The sequence below is a fragment of the Myotis lucifugus genome, unplaced genomic scaffold (assembly GCF_000147115.1).
Source record: "Myotis lucifugus unplaced genomic scaffold, Myoluc2.0 scaffold_1785, whole genome shotgun sequence".
NCBI classification, from domain to species: domain Eukaryota; kingdom Metazoa; phylum Chordata; class Mammalia; order Chiroptera; family Vespertilionidae; genus Myotis; species Myotis lucifugus.
Window position 1 is genome coordinate 5,256 of NW_005872833.1, and position 15,599 is coordinate 20,854.

At 55.5% G+C, this 15,599-nt stretch overlaps 1 long non-coding RNA gene across 1 annotated transcript; it reads left to right on the plus strand.

The window, feature by feature from the left end:
• The first annotated feature begins 318 nt into the window (after positions 1-318).
• LOC106695599 lies at positions 319-9,206 on the plus strand. The gene is made up of 2 exons (XR_001346656.2): positions 319-652; positions 8,853-9,206. It is a non-coding gene; the product is annotated as an uncharacterized LOC106695599 (long non-coding RNA).
• Positions 9,207-15,599: the final 6,393 nt, after the last annotated feature.

Consider the following 15,599-nt stretch of genomic DNA (forward strand, 5'->3'; position numbering starts at 1 on the left):
ATCTAGAGCCTCGTGACCAAGAATGGGGATTTTTTCTAATGATTTGATGTGTTTGGGCTTTTCATTTGTCCTAAACCAGTGGTTCTCAACCTTGGCTGCACATTAGAATCACCTGGGAATCTTTTTAAAATCCTGATGTCTGGGCCTCACCCTCCGGAAATTCTGTTTCTTTGTTATGGGGTGGGGCCCCACCATTAGTAACACAGAAACAGAATTTCCGGAGGATGAGGCCCAGACATCAGGATTTTAAAAAGATTCCCAGGTGATTCTCATGTGCAGCCAAGCTTGAGAACTACTGTCCTAAACACTGAACTAAGCGCATGTGACATGCTAACCATTCCAGCCGAGCGAGACCCAGTGCCTGCTGGGTGGAGGAGCTGAAGGTGTAGCCGGCCACGGAGACGTGCAGTCATCCCAGCGCCAGGTGTGCAGGGACAGGGCGGGGCGCCGCCAGGCAGCGGTGACTTCTGCCCGGGGGTGTGCTGGGAAGCCCCGGGCGAGAGCGAGCTCCCGGACGGTTCCCAGAACCAGGAGTCAGCCCGGTCCTCCCTGTCGAGTGGACGTCAGTGGCTGGACAGGGAGGAAGTCAGAGTCCAAGTGGGAAGATCCAACAGCCAAGGGACCTGAGAGAATGTGGCGGGACCGGGAAATGGTGAGTGGCCGGTGGCCAGGGCCTGGGTCTGATGGGGAAGGGCTGGCGCGTGAGCTGAATCTTGAAGTGCCACACGCTGAGGAAATCAGAACACCCTGTGGGGGACAAGAGGACGTGGCCAGTTTTTAAAGTGGCATCCGTCAGCCTGGGCATGGGGAGTAACCCTGATGGCGGGGTGTTTGGGTGCCTCTCTGAGCGTGTTGTTCCCGTCAAAGGGACTGTTTCCTGCCTGGATCCTTCCCCCCATTGGCTTCAGTGTCTGCTCGGGCTTTGAAGGGACACAGCAACCAGTGGTTTTTCCTGACCTCATTCTCCTGGCCCCGTGTCGGCCCCGTGAATCAGCCCGGTTCTGAGTTCCGTGGGTCAGGAATGTGGACCCATGGGTGTGAATGGTGGGGGCGGGGGGGGGGTAGGCTGCTCTGATGGACAGAAGAGCATCGTGGCCTCGGCGCCTGGCCTCTGCGCCCACCTGTGTGCCCTCAGGGGCGTGACGTCGTGGGGCCCTGTGTGCCCGTGTGCTCTTATTAGAAATCATCTTGTTAGTTAGGCGCGGGAGACGGCCCGCCTCCTGGAGTCTCCGTGACAGGCAGTACATTGCTGCACGTGGACATCATTTGAAGGCCTGAGGCCCGAGAACCTCGCAGGCGTTGATTCGGGTCCCTCTCCCGGCCCTCCCAGGGCTGCTTCGCCGGGTCCTCATGTGGAAAGGACGCTGCCTGGGAAGGGCCCGGAGGGAGCCCGGCTCTGGGACCAGGATGAACTGCACCTGTGAGTGCCCCTCCCTGGTTTAAAAAGTGCTCCCTTTGTCCTCCCTCCACACGGGGGCATTCCAGGCCGGCTCCCGGGAGAGGGTGGTGGGGTCTAAGGCCGGCTGCCCCTCTCCTTCTGGAAGCCCGGCCAGGCAGCTGGCCAGAGAGGGCCAGGTGACAGGTGAGCCAGGTTGCCCGGCCTGCGTTCTGTGGGGTCTGCACCTGCCTGCACGTGATGATGCTGTGGGACGCTGTCTGGCCGCGTTTCCTTCCCTTGGTTTTGTTCCTAATGGCCCACAGCAGGGCTTCATGCCAAGGGCAAGAGAGTTCTTGGTTGGTGAGAACTGGGTTCTGTAAAGGGGCTGTTTTTCTACGAGTTCAAGTTCACTTACTCTTCATATTGGAAGTTTCCCCAAGACCCAGGGAGCCAGGTGGGCTGTCCGTGTGGGGCAGGCCCCTGGTATTGGCAGGGTGTCCGTGCCTCCTGGGGACCAGCCACTCAGAAACTCTTTACATAATGCCTCGTGCTCTCCTCGTTTCTTTCGTTGTGTTTTAATATGAACTTTGGGAAGGTGGGAGCTTACACTCCGGGGCGTAGACCGTGTAGGTGCTTGGGGCCCTGTGTGCCCGTGTGGTTGGTGGTTGGCGTTTTAGTTCTTCACCTTGGCCTTGGGCGGCCGCTTTGCCCTTTCTCGGATGAGAGAGGAGAGAGGCCCAGAAGAGGGCGTGGCTGCTCTCCAGACCAGTTTTAGAATTGAGAGTCAGACCAGCCACCGCCCACTCCATCGCCCAGTGTGCCATTGGCTTTAGGGGACCAGGCGACAGAGCAGGTGGAGAGAACTGGGTTCTGGTGCACAGACATGGATTCGAGTCCTGGTTCTGCCTCGGATGAGTTCTGTGACCCTGAGCGAGTCACGGGATCTGCTGAGCTCTTTTCTTTCTGGTGAATTGTCTCTGCCATCACCTGCCTCGGGGCTGAGCATCATAAAAATCACGTGTGGAAGCCCCAGCAGCTCCACAGACGTTACAGGACAGAGGAGGAGGAGGAGAGAACCGTGTTGAAAGGAGGTTCCTCATGCCGGGCTCTCAGAGCATGAACCCCCGTCTCCTGGGCCTGGGCCACTGCCACAGGTCCCCGAGGTCTGTCCCCTCCACCCAGGCTGCACGCGTTTGTACAGAGCAGGCGACAGACCCCGTGCTGGCTGCCCTCCAGGTTCTGGCTCCCCTCAGAGCGTCATGGCTCAAAGGAGGAGTAGAGGGTAGGCGTGGGCCCTGGGCGGACAGACCTGTCTTGGGCAGAGCTGCTTGGGGTGACACAATCCGGGTGACACAATCCAGTCTGATCACCGCCCACCATGGGAGGCAGAGCCGTGGCCAAATGCATCTGGTCTCTCCCTCTGAGCACACACCTTCTCCTGAGGCTGAGCTTGGAAGTGGCAAGGGACCCGGAGGTGGGAACAAAAGCTGGGGTGTCCTGGCGCTGGGGCTGCTGCCCCGCCTGCCTCCCACGCCACCTGTAGCTGGTTTACCTCCCACAGCTCCTCCCCAAGGAGCTATGAACCTCGCTCTGCCAGATTCTGAAGAAAAGGGGGCTTTTCTTGAGAACTCTACCAGCTAATCCCGTTTGCAGCTGTTGTTACAGTCATCGGCATCCTCTGCTGAGGACCTCATGCGAGGCAGTGGCCCGGTACAGCCGGTCTCAGCCCAGCCCTGTGAGGGAGTGTTATCACCATCCGCATTTAACAGACGAGGAAACGAAGGCTCAGAGCCATGAGGGGGCTGGGCCTGTGTCGCACCGCGGGCAAAGGGCTGCAGCTGGGATTCAAATTTCTGTTTGCTTGGCTCCAAAACCTTTGCTCCCGCTGCCACCTCACCTCTCGCTGCCCATCAGCAAGTCCCTTGGGCTTGGCCTGTCCTGCAGAGCCCTGGCCAGCTTGCTGAATATACTGATGCTTTTCTAGCTCTCGGGCTAATAGGACCAAATGCCAGCCAGTGGTTCTCAGCGAGGCTGCGCGTTAGGTGATCCGGCCAGTCTCTGTACCAGACTGCAGCCCAAACCAAGTAAGTCAGGACCCTGGCACTTGGACCGGGACCACAGTGGGGAAGCTCCCAGGTGATGCTGATTGTCAGCCAAAATGAAGCCCACTGCGCGGACATCTGGCCTGTGGCAGGGGGGCTCGTTTGAGTTATGGAGGCAGCTGCCTGCGCGCCTTCAGGAGGCCACGGAATTCTGCAGCCAGTCCTTTAGGGGGCCCGCTCCACGCGGCCAGTTTCCAGATCGTGCTGTGAAGGCTCTTTTAGTTAATAGTGACCTTCGGCCTGTGGGCTTACAAGCAGCACCGAACTCCCAGCGCGGGCTCCTCGGAGACGGGTGCTGGCACCCAGGCCTTTGTTTGGAAGGGGAGGTGGGCATTGTCTGCAGGGTTACCAAGACGATGGCCGGCGAGACCTGGGTGCGCGTCCTTTGTTAGTGCTCAGGTTGGGGCATTTAAATGTTGCAGGTGGGGAAGGATAAAGCACAGATCCAACTCTGCATAATGCAAACACATGGAAACTGGGTTTTAAAATAAAAGGCTACTAGTTTTTAAATCCAATCTTGTACCTTGAATAGGTGTTCCTTGGTTGCCTAGGCAACTGCAGGCAGGCAGCCTGACATCTAGCAGGCCTGGTTGGATCTGGGCGCTGGATTTATCAAATTCCAACACTTACCAGCTCGGTGCCCTTGCCGGGGTGCCTGTGAAGACTAAAGAGAATGGATTCAGCCTCTCACAGTGCCAGGCAGAGTGCATGCCCAGCACATGTGCATGCTCCTCCCTTCCTCCCCTGCCCCATGTTGGTGAGGGGTGCCTGCCCTGCCCGCCCAGCAGTAAATGAGGTGAAACCCCTAAGAACAGAAGGGCTGGTCTAGGCAGGAGTGTTACCCACCGGCCGGGAATAAAGGAACCGCCTGGCCTCTTCCTGGGACCCCGCCCAGCCCCGGGGCTGCGAAGTGCCGGGTCGTAGACCTTCTCACTGGACATGGGAGTGGGGGACGACGGTTCTGGCCCAGGAAGAAAGACCACCAGGATGCAGGAGTGGCTTTGCCACCCTCGGTGAATTTGGTTTTGGAGGGCAGTGCCTCTCGTAGGATCACCTCACAGGCTGACCATGTCCTATTTGGGATTGTTCCCTAGCAACACAAAGGACCATGTCCGCTTCACTTATTGGCAGGATGTGTGTGTGGAGGGGGGATGGGCGGTCTTGCATTCACTCTGTTTTTCCTAGGGACCGGCTAGCTCTCTGGCTTCAAGGCAGGAGGGCAGCACCAGCCCTCTGGTGCGAGAGAGAAGGCATTTAAGACGCCTCTTGGACAACACGTCCCTGGCTGGGTTTCCTCCGTCTGCCTTTCCTTTGGTTCACGTTGCAACGAAGCTGCCTGTTCTCGACAAGTGCCTGTCACGGGTGTCATTCTCTTTGCAAATGTCCTTGCTGTCCGTCCCCTTTTTCTCCCCAAACTCTGAGATGTTGCTTTCCTCTTAAATAAGAATCGCCAGTTACGTAATACAATTCATCATGGTAAGGTCGACTCTCCAGTAACTCCTTCCGCAAGTGTTCCTGGGCCAGGACCCGAAAACATTCCGCATTTATCTCCGTAGGCCCTTGGGGAGGAGTTTCTGATCTTCCTGCGGTACTGGGCTGCCCTCCAGCTTTCCTACAGTCCGCCCGGAGCCTCGATGCCGCCCTTCGAGTCTAAAAGAATGCGAATTAAATGCGAATTAAAGAAGCCGGGCGCTCTTCGGGGATCGCGCTGATGTGGGCCATTGGTTGCTCACTCTGCCCGGCCCGCGGTTAGCCCCGCCCCGACCGCGCTCAGCCCCGCCCACCGCGCTCAGCCCCGCCCCGCCCGCTCTCAGCCCCGCCCACCGCGCTCAGCCCCGCCCACCCGCGCTCAGTCCCGCCCACCCGTGCAGCGAGGCTCCTACCTCTGCTTTTCTGGTACCTCTGCTTTTCTGGTTGAAAATTCAGCCTGAGGCTGCGCGGTAGTTGACCGCAAGCTCCCAGTGTTAGGCTGCGAGGTGGTCCGTCTCCCTAAGCGGGTCCGGAGGCGCAGGCGCTGGGCGGAGTGTCGGTAGCAGCAGGAAAACAACCGTTTCTTGGGGCTTTTCGCATTTCCCTTTCTCCCCCTCCGGCTGTGGCTTTAGTTCTCCCCGTTGGAGAGCAGTTAACATGGGTGCAGAGAGGGTTAAGGAGTCAGACTCTTCCTGAACCCTCTCCCCAGCAAATGCAGTTTAAAACAATGGCTTCTAAGTTTATTCAAAACACGTCACACATCCATTGTAGACAACTGGATAAATCTAGAAAACTATAAAGAAATGAAAATCACCTGTGCTCACCCGGTTGGATTTTTTTTTCCTTAAGCATTTAAAAAAATGGCTTTCATACTGTCAAAAGGCTATTTCAGTACTCTCCTTTGGGTTACTCTGATAAAGAAGAAAATTTCCATTCTCTTATCTGCCTGCTCCTTTAAAACCACTTCAAAAGGGAAGTGGAATATTAACGCGGGTCAGTCCCCACAATTCGGCTTTCTTTGACATTCTCCCAAGACCACGGAATTTCAGAGTCGGGTGTTATTTTTGAGCTCATGTGGTTAATCCTTCCGTTTTGTGGACTGAGACCAGAGTGACTGACAGGCCTTGCTGGGGGATGCTAATTAGCCCAGGCCTGGACTCGGCTCCCGGCCCCAGGAGCACTGACTCTGACCCTCATTTGCAGGTGGGAAATTTAAAGTCAAGGCCGGGAAGGGGAAGAGGGAAGCATTAGAAAGGAACAGTTTTCCTTAGACTTCTGGAACATTCTGATTTCTTTTTACAAATGAACACAAAGTGACATTTTCTAAAACTCCGGGTAGAGGCTGTCCCCACTGGGAGAAAACACCAGCACGAGGCGCGTCGAGGCCTGGCTCTGCCGGGAGCGGCACCGGCTCTCTGGGCCGTGTGACCAGTCCTGGAGAAGTTGGCCCCTGCCAGCTGTGTGCCTTCCGGGCCAGCCAGCATTCTCTCTCCTCCATCGGTAGCATTTCTGCTGGGCCTACCCCCTGGCCCTCCACTCTGCCTGCCCTGTTTTTCCTGCTTGGTAAACACCTGTGTTTACCTGTGCTTACTCGTTGACACCTGTGCCACTTCCCGGGAAGCGTCACTCATCACTCGGGAAAAGTCTTCCGTTTGAGCAGCTTAGGATAAGTTGATTGTGAGGATGGTTGTCAAGACCAAGGAAGAACCTGACCAGAGCCTTAGCCCAGGCTGGCCCTCTGACTGGGACGTGTAATGGTTATAAAAAGCCGCCTCCTAGTGGCCCCAGCTTATCGCGAGGGAGACGGGGCACAGACACGCGGGCCGTCACACAGCTGGTGAACGGCGGAGCCAGAATTCCACTGGGCCGGCTCCAGAGACCACGCCGCTAACACCAGACTCGACTGGTTGGTTCCGACAGGGCTCAGCCCTTCCCCTGTGAGGCAGCGCATGGAGGCCGTCTGCACGGGCGTCTCAGGTTCCTCCCTCTTGAGTGAGTCTGGGGTCTGGCACTAGCCACTGGCCTTCCTTTGATGTCTTTCCGAGTATTCACGTAATGCCGGTACAAGCTTGATACAGCAGGCGAAATACAACAACCCATGAACTGCCTGTAAGATGGACTAATGCATGACACGATGTCTACAGGTGAAGCTGGTCACCTGCGCTCACCCTGGCCTTGCGGTCAGTGTTCGCCACGGTCTCCCCACCACCCCCCGCCCCCTCCACTCTGAGGACGGAGGAGGGTGCACGGAGAGGTGCTCTTTACATCGTAGCTGTTAGTGGAGGGAACACGTGTATGTGAGGCCTGTTGCCATGGAAGGAGGGGTTCTCCAACTCCCCCCATCACTTTCTCTGGCTCCAACATCTGCAGCAGTTCTCAGCCTGTGGGTCGAGACCCCGGAAAATACATCCTTCGTATCAGATATTTACATGACGATTCATAACGGTAGCAAAATTACAGTTATGAAGTAGCAACGAAAATAATTTTATGGTTGGGGGTCCCCACCACATGAGGAACTGTATTAAAGGGTCGCGGTATTAGGAAGGTTGAGAACCACTGTAGTCTCTGGCACAGCCCGGCGCCCAGTGGAGTCGGTAGGTGTGACTCCCAGCAGGCCTAGAAGGTTCCGTGGGAGCCCGCCTCCCCTGCCTGGAGCCACAGCCAGAAGGGGTCTGAGTCCCAGGCCTTCTGATCCTGGGGCTGGGCTTGTCTGAGGTTCAGATGAGGTTAGAGCATTAGGAGGAAGGAGACGACCTTAAAGCCACCCCTCCCCTCCCCTCCCCTCCCCTCTGAAGGAAACCTCAAACAGCTCCTTCTGCTCGTCTCCTCCCCCCCCTCCCCCCACACACACCTCTTCCTGCTTTCTCTGCCTTGACACAAAGGTCTCTCCCCAGCCTGGTGGCACCTCGCCTGGGCGCTAATAATAGCGAGGGTAGCTCTGCCAAGCAGTGAATCAGGAGTCTGTGCTCTGCGCGGCCATCCTGGCAGCCTCTCGTCCTGGCAGCCTCTGGGGGCGACTTGGTAAAAACCCTTTGTGAGCAGAAGGAGCCTTTGTGCGTCCCGGGAACTCCTGTCCCTCCCTGAGGGCGACCCCTCCTGGAAGGAGGATGGGGTGCCTCTGGCCTGCACGGTCTTAGGAAAACATCGTTTCCAATAGCTCTAGGCCTCCAGCCCGCGGCGGCCGGAGGGAGGGCTGGTTGGCTTGGCCGGGGACCTGCCAAGGTGACCAGGGACAGAGAGGAAGAGAGGGTGAGGGTGAGGCACCTCCGTGAGGCACCTCCATTTAGCGCTACTTGAAAGGCAACACAGTGCACTTCCCTGAGTCCTTTTCAAAATAAGAGAAAAGAAAAGCGAAACCTCTTGAGGTTTCCCCTTTAAAACAAAATCCAAAAGCCCGCCGCCCCACTCAGCGGGGTTTTGGAACTTGCGTGGATAAACTTATTTAGAAATTACTGGAGAACCGCTCTGGGCAGCCACCTCACGTTCCTCCTAAGTCCAGATGGGATGCACATCGACGAAGGGATTAAAATAAAACACTTCCAGGCTTGGGGTTATTTTCAAGGCACTTTTGCCAGAGAATCGCTTGGCTGGGGCCTGCTGTGTGGTTCACAGAGCGCTTTCCCATGTGCTTTCTCACTCGGTCGTCGCAGGAGCCTAGGGAGCCGGGCAGGGCGTGTCGTGCTATCATCCGTGTTTCACACACGGGGAAGCCACGGGTTTGGAATGTCAAGTGGTCTGTTCAAGGTCGCACGGGGGTGGAGAGCTCAGTCTCACCTTAACTGCCCTGCTTCCCACTGAGCTGAGCCAGGTCCCTTTGAACTTAAATGAACTCACGGGTTCTTTATGTTGCCTGGGGACCTGCCGGTCCTTGCTTTTCTGAACGGCTTTCTTTTCTCCTGTAGAATTTGCATGTCAGATTGGAGCCAAGATGGCGGTTTTCACGGTGCCCGCCCTCGCCGGCTTCTGCTCGGGCGTCGTGGCGTGGATTGGCTAGGGGTGCCCGTGATTATGCTCTGCGTTGCTCTAAACATCAGAACTACCTTGCAGGTAATCGTGAGTCAAGAGGCCCTGCACCGAAGGCACCCGGCAGCAGCCAGATGTTCATTTTAATAAATGGAAACTATGACTCAGAACCGGAGCCAACCTGACCCTCCAGGCAGGCAAATTAAGCCGTGGACTGACGTCTCCGTCTCTGGATTGTAGAGAATGTGGGAGCAGGGGGCCCAGGCTCAGCCAGTTTCATTTATTTCTTCTCACTTCTTCTATTCAGTCTTGTTTAGACTCCTCTGCCCAGACTGTATTGAATATTCTACCAAAATTCTGCAGGAATGCGGGTAGATTCTAATAAGGCTCAGAAGGCTGGGTTGGGGAAGTTCTCCAATGGAAATGTGCCCGAGGGGGTGCGTGTGAGAAGCCAAAGTCCAAGGAAGACGTTGGTCCTGCTGATAGCAACAACCTGCATCTGTAGAGCCCGTGAGAGTGTCCAGAAAACCTACCTGTCTCTCTCTGCCTTGCTCCACGCGGGCTCAGCAGCCGAAGACGTGAGCAGGGCGCTCATCTCTCCCGTCTCAGAGAGGAAGTGGGAACCCAGAGGCCGGGAGGTTGAGTAACTTGCCAGGAGTTCCACCGCTAGGAAATGGCGGGGCTGGGCTCGGTGCCGTGTTCTTTCCAGTCCGCCTTCCAGCCCCCTCTCCTCTCCCCTTGACACCCCCCCGCCCCCCCGTCCCCCCCCCCCGCTCCCCTGCGCTCCCGGGGCTCCTGGCCATTCATTCCCTTTGCTTAGAGCCACGCCCCACCTAAGCACCTCTAAAACCCTGATGCCACCACCCCCCCATGTAAGTCTTATGATTCCAAAAGTGAGCTCCTATTCACGTGGAGGAACCCTAAAAGGAAGAATGAAAGGACAGTTGAAGTGCTGAGGAAGGAGTCACTAAGAAATTGCAAAAAAACAATATGAAGTGATATGAAAAAATAGCAAATAGTTTCAAAACATATAATAGAGAACTGAAGTGCATAAATATGTCACAATATATATTTATATACTGTAGATGAGGCCCCTAGAACCATGAGAAATGCAGAACGTTCACTGTTAATAACGCATTCGCGAATTGCCCCCCTTAAACATCACATCGCCCCCCTGTGGGCGTGCCCGACCTGGGCTGGGGCGTGAGGATGTTCCCGTGTTGAGATGCGGCTGGGCCCAGGGACCGTGTCTGCCCTGGTCTGTGCTGTCGGCGTGGGGTGAGGGGCCGGGTCTCAGGCAGAGGCTCGTGCAGGCGTTCCCCGTGTGGCTGCTGCGTGCACGCTGCCAGTGGAAAGTAGTAAGGGTTCCATTTTCCTGTTTCAGCGAGCATTTCCCCCTCGGGGTTAGAGTAACCACTTCCTCCTCAGCGCCCAGTGGAACGTGGTAAACACCCGGTGCTGCCGCACATTCCCTTCTGAGAGCCCCGGCGGGTTCCTTTTTTAACCCTCTTGACTTTGCACATGCGGGCACACACAGACATGCACACGCACACACACACACAGACATGCACACACACAGGCACGCACACGCACACACACAGACAGACATGCACACACACAGACACGCACACGCGCACACACACACAGACATGCACACACACACAGGGCACGCACACGCACACACACACACAGACATGCACACACACACAGACACGCACACGCGCACACACACACAGACATGCACACACACACACGACATGCACAGACACACTGGCACGCACACGCACACACACAGACATGCACACGCACACACACACGCACGCACACGCACACACAGACACGCCCACGCACGCGCACGCACACACATACACACTCACACACAGACGCACACACGCACACACACAGACACGCACACACACAGACATGCACACGCGCGCGCACACGCACACACAGACATGCACACACGCGCACATGCGCACATACATGCACACATACACACGTGCGCTCGCACAGACACGCACACGCACACACAGAGGCACGCGCGCACGCACGCGCGCACACGCACACACATACACACATACACACATGCACGCACACATACACACACGCATACACACAGACACACACAGACACGCACACGCACACGCACGCACACACGGGGTTCTGAAGGACAGGCCCCCCTCCCCTCTGGGTGGCAGTTCTCGGGCCTCTGCAGGGGCCTGGGAAACAGAAAACCCGCCCAGGTCGGATGCGGGTCTGAGGCCTGCGTCCTCCTGCCTCATGTTGGAGGGACTCGGGTGGGAGTCAGCTGAGGAGGGGTGTGGAGTGGCTCGTTGTTGGAGTCGCTGGGTGAGCTGGAGGGGAGGCGTGGGGGCGGGCAGCGTGGTGGCCGCCTCGGGTCGTTAGGATGGTCGGGCGCAGACAGTGGCCGGGAGCCTCGGGTCGTTAGGATGGTCGGGAGCAGACAGTGGCCGGGAGCCTCGGGTCGTTAGGATGGTCGGGAGCAGACAGTGGCCGGGAGCCTCGGGTCGTTAGGATGGTCAGGCGCAGACAGTGGCCGGGAGCCGGGCAGGACTTGGTGGTTAGGTGATGGGACCAGGGAGCAAACGGGTTCCGCAGACGCCGAAAGGAGTGGGGGATGTAGGTAAGGGGTCAGTAAAGGGTGAGTACGACATTTAAAGAGAGGCCCTCGTTTTAGATATTTAAAAAATATGCCTGGCAAAAAAAAAAAAAAAAAAAGCCCGGCTCGCATGGCTCAGTGCTTGGGCATCAGCCTATGAACCAGGAGGCCCCGGTTCCATTCCCGGTCAGGGCACATGCCTGGGTTGTGGGCTTGACCACCAGTAGGGGGCGTGCAGGAAGCAGCCGATTAATGACTCCCTTGTTATTAATATTTCTCCCTCTTTCTTCCTCTCTGAAATCAATAAAAATCTCTTTTTAAAAATACCTTAATACTTTTTTCATCTTTGCTGGTTTGGGTTACAAGAACTTCTTCTGAATCCCCCTCCCCCCAGATTTTCTTAGAGCCTTTGAGACCATGGAATTTGTCACCAGAGAATTCTTGTGATGTGGGGCTGATGGCCCCTGACCCGAGGGCTTGGAGGCATCGTGGCTGTAAAGCCTCTGGACGCCCTGCTCAGCCAGCCATGCCCGAGACGGAGCCCCAGAGGGGGAGAGTCCAGCCACTCCTGGGCCTGTGCTTGCCTGTGTGCATCGTTACAGACAGCACGGAGCAGGCCGCGGGGCCCGTCTGGCAGGGCGCTCTGGGCAGAGCGCAGGAGCTTCCTGCAATTCTGGCAGGTTTGCACGACCGTCCAGATGCGGAAACGTCGATTGCAGATAGGCTTGCCGTGTCTCCTATGGTGTGCAGATAGGCGATACGCTGAAAACCCAAGGAGTCTAAACATGTCACATGTACCTAACGCGTGTGATGTGTAGTATGTATCGCTCTATGCCCACAGGCTCCAGAGGGCCTGTCAGACCTGTACGTCCAGAGAATGTAGGAAAATGAGGAGGTGGCTGCACTGGTGGCTGACTCCCCCCTGGCTGGCAGGGCGCTCTGGGCAGAATAGGCAGGCACTTCCGGCAGCTCTGGCAGGTTTGCGAGGGCCTTCCCCCAGTCCCCCCACTCCCAGGCCAGACGGAACCTGCATGTCCACAACTTGTCCAATGCATCCCTGTTTTATTTTATTATTTTATTTTTAATGTTTATTTCAGAGAGAGGATGGGAGAGGGAGAGAGAAACATGAATGATGAGAGAGAATCACTGATCGGCTGCCTCCTGCACACCCCCCACTGGGGTTTGAGCCTGAAACCCGGGCATGTGCCCCGACCGGGAATCGAACCGTGACCTCCTGGTTCATGGGCTGGTGCTCAACCACTGAGCCACCCGGCTGGGCCGCTGCCTCTCGGTGTTAGATGGGAGCATCTGGAAGAACGTCCTTGCTGCGCGCTTGGTGCCGTGCAAGCATGTTCTCCCTTGTCAGACGATGCTGGTTAGGATGGGCATTGCCTGAGTGGCAGGTTCTCTCATCCTGGAACCAGGGTATGGAAACCCTGTTTCTGGAACCTTCCTCCTGTCCATCTGCCCGAGGCCACGCCTCTCGGAGGAGCTCCTGCTCACACCTGGGATTCCTTCCAGGACCCACCTCCCCCTAGTGCACCTGAGGCCGCTCCCACCCAGGCCCACAGCAGGCTCTTCGTCTCCAGCCCCAGCTCCTTCCCGCTTCCCGTTGTCAGGATGTTCGGAAGCCACCTTCTTCCAGGGGCCACGCCTCCAGGTGCCAGTGGGAATCGGGAAGCAACCAAAAGACAGTCATGGTCTGAAGCAAAGAGGTTTTTTGATCCCTCTTCCTCTTACCTGGACACGTCCCCTGGCCTCAAACGTGGTCCTGTTTGGTTTTACCTTTTCTCATGTGCTTTCTGTTCCTCGATCTACTCTATACACAGACTGAGTGACCTTTTTAAAACATAAGCCAGCCCGGCCGGTGTGATTCAGTGGTTGAGTGTCGACCTATGAACCAGGAGGTCACAGTTGGATTCCTGGTCAGGGCTCATGCCTGGGTTTCAGGCTCGATCCCCAGTGGGGGGCGTGCAGGAGGCAGCCCATCAGTGATTCTCTCTCATCATTGATGTTTCTCTCTCTCCCTCTCCCTTCTTGTCTGATATCCAATATATATATATAATATATATATTAAAGCATAAGCCAGATCATGACACTCACCCTCACAACCCTCCAGTGCCCTCCCCTGGCTGACATCAAATCCAGACCCTAAGTTGGCCTGAGGACCTCGGCGTGAGGGGAGGCGCTTCATCCCAGCTCCCCTTGCTCACGGTTCCAGCCTTTGTTGCTCTTGTTGGCCTTTCTCCTGCCCAGAAAGGCCCCTCTCTCTCAAGGAGCTCTGGATTTTGATCTCTTCTCTATGGAAGGTCCCCACGCTGCCTTCACCACTCCTGTCCCTGAATGTGCTTTGTGAATATGGGGGTGGCCCCTCCCCTGCCCCATCCTGGCTGCTTGTTATCGAAATGGCCCTCCCGGGTTCCATGGCATCTGCTCAGGGGACAGGGCTCGTCTTGACCGCTGGAACCTGCTCGGAGAAGGAAACTGTGTGTCTCTGTCGGAGGAGGGGGCTCCCTGGAGGGCGCTGTGTCCTCAGATCAACGCAGGAGCAGCACTGACCATGTTGGGGGAACCTGCTGGTGGGTGATCACACGTTTTAAATTGTAAAAGCAAACCAGCTGCGTTACAGACATTTCGGAAATAAAGAATGATGATCTATGTCCGTGGTCGGCAAACTGCGGCTCGCGAGCCACATGCGGCTCTTTGGCCCCTTGAGTATGGCTCTTCCTAAGCCTTAGGAGTACCCTAATTAAGTTAATAACAATGTACCTACCTATATAGTTTAAGTTTAAAAAATTTGGCTCTCAAAAGAAATTTCAGTCGTTGTACTGTTGATATTTGGCTCTGTTGACTAATGAGTTTGCCGACCACTGATCTATGTCATCCTAACCTGACCCGTACAGCTGAACATATGGATTCTGTTGATTGATTATCCGATACTTGGTTAATTTCTACTTTATCTTCAAAAAGGATTTGAGGATGCTTACAAACTTACATGCAGTGCCTTAGAATATAACCAATGGCTCATAAATCCGAGCAAAGGGTCAAATAGCTTTATGGAAATCAGTATAAACTTAAAACACAGGAATGCATGCTGATACAACGATTCTTATCCATTGGTCTGTTTCCTCCCAGCCTCTGAAAGGATGTACATTTTTGTAGCCGATCACACTCCCCCTCCCTGCCACATGTTGAAAAATGTCCGCTTCTTTCTCTTATTGTTCGGGCCTGGAATGATCCGTGGTAAGGATGTGCCCCTCATGTACTTAGCCATTCCTCTATTGTTGGATCTGGGGTTATTTTCGATGCTATTGTTAAATAAACAATGGCATAATTAACATCTCTGTGCTTGTAACTTTTTCCATATTTTAGAGTGTTTCCTTAAGTGGATTTCCAGAGGTGAAATAGCGTTTGAAAGGTTCAGACATTTGTGTGGCCTTTGAAACATATTCCTGGGCTGTCCGAGCAGCCCTGGGCGCGTCTCAGGGGCACGTCCATGGATTCCTTTTCTGTGTTTTGTAACTTAATAAGGAAATAGTATATTGTTGTCTCCATTTTGTGTCTGTTAAATTATGTGTATGTTGCTAACTCTCAGCGTTTTATTTCACCTGTTTGCTTGAGTTCTTTATGTACCAAATGGATTGACCCTCCCATCCTATATAATAAAACCCTAATATGCAAATCGACCGAATGACAGAACAACCGGTCGCTATGACGGGCACTCACCACCAGGGGGCAGATGCTCAAGCAGGAGCTCCCACATGGGGAGTGCTGCTCAGCCAGAAGCCGGGCTCACAGCTGGCGAGCGCAGTGTCGGTGGCGAGAGTCTCCCACCTCCATGGCAGCGCTAAAAACCCCTCAGGGGGAGCAGGCCTAAGCTGGCAGTTGGACATCTCCTGAGAGGTCCCGGACCAAGAGGGCGCAGGCTGGGCTGAGGGACACTCCCACCCCCACCTCCAGTGCACAGATGTCATGCGCCGGGCCTCTCGTTATAATATATTTTGCAAACCATTTTCTTTAGCTTATTTGACTTTTACTTTAACTTGGGGTTGTTGTTTTTTGCCTT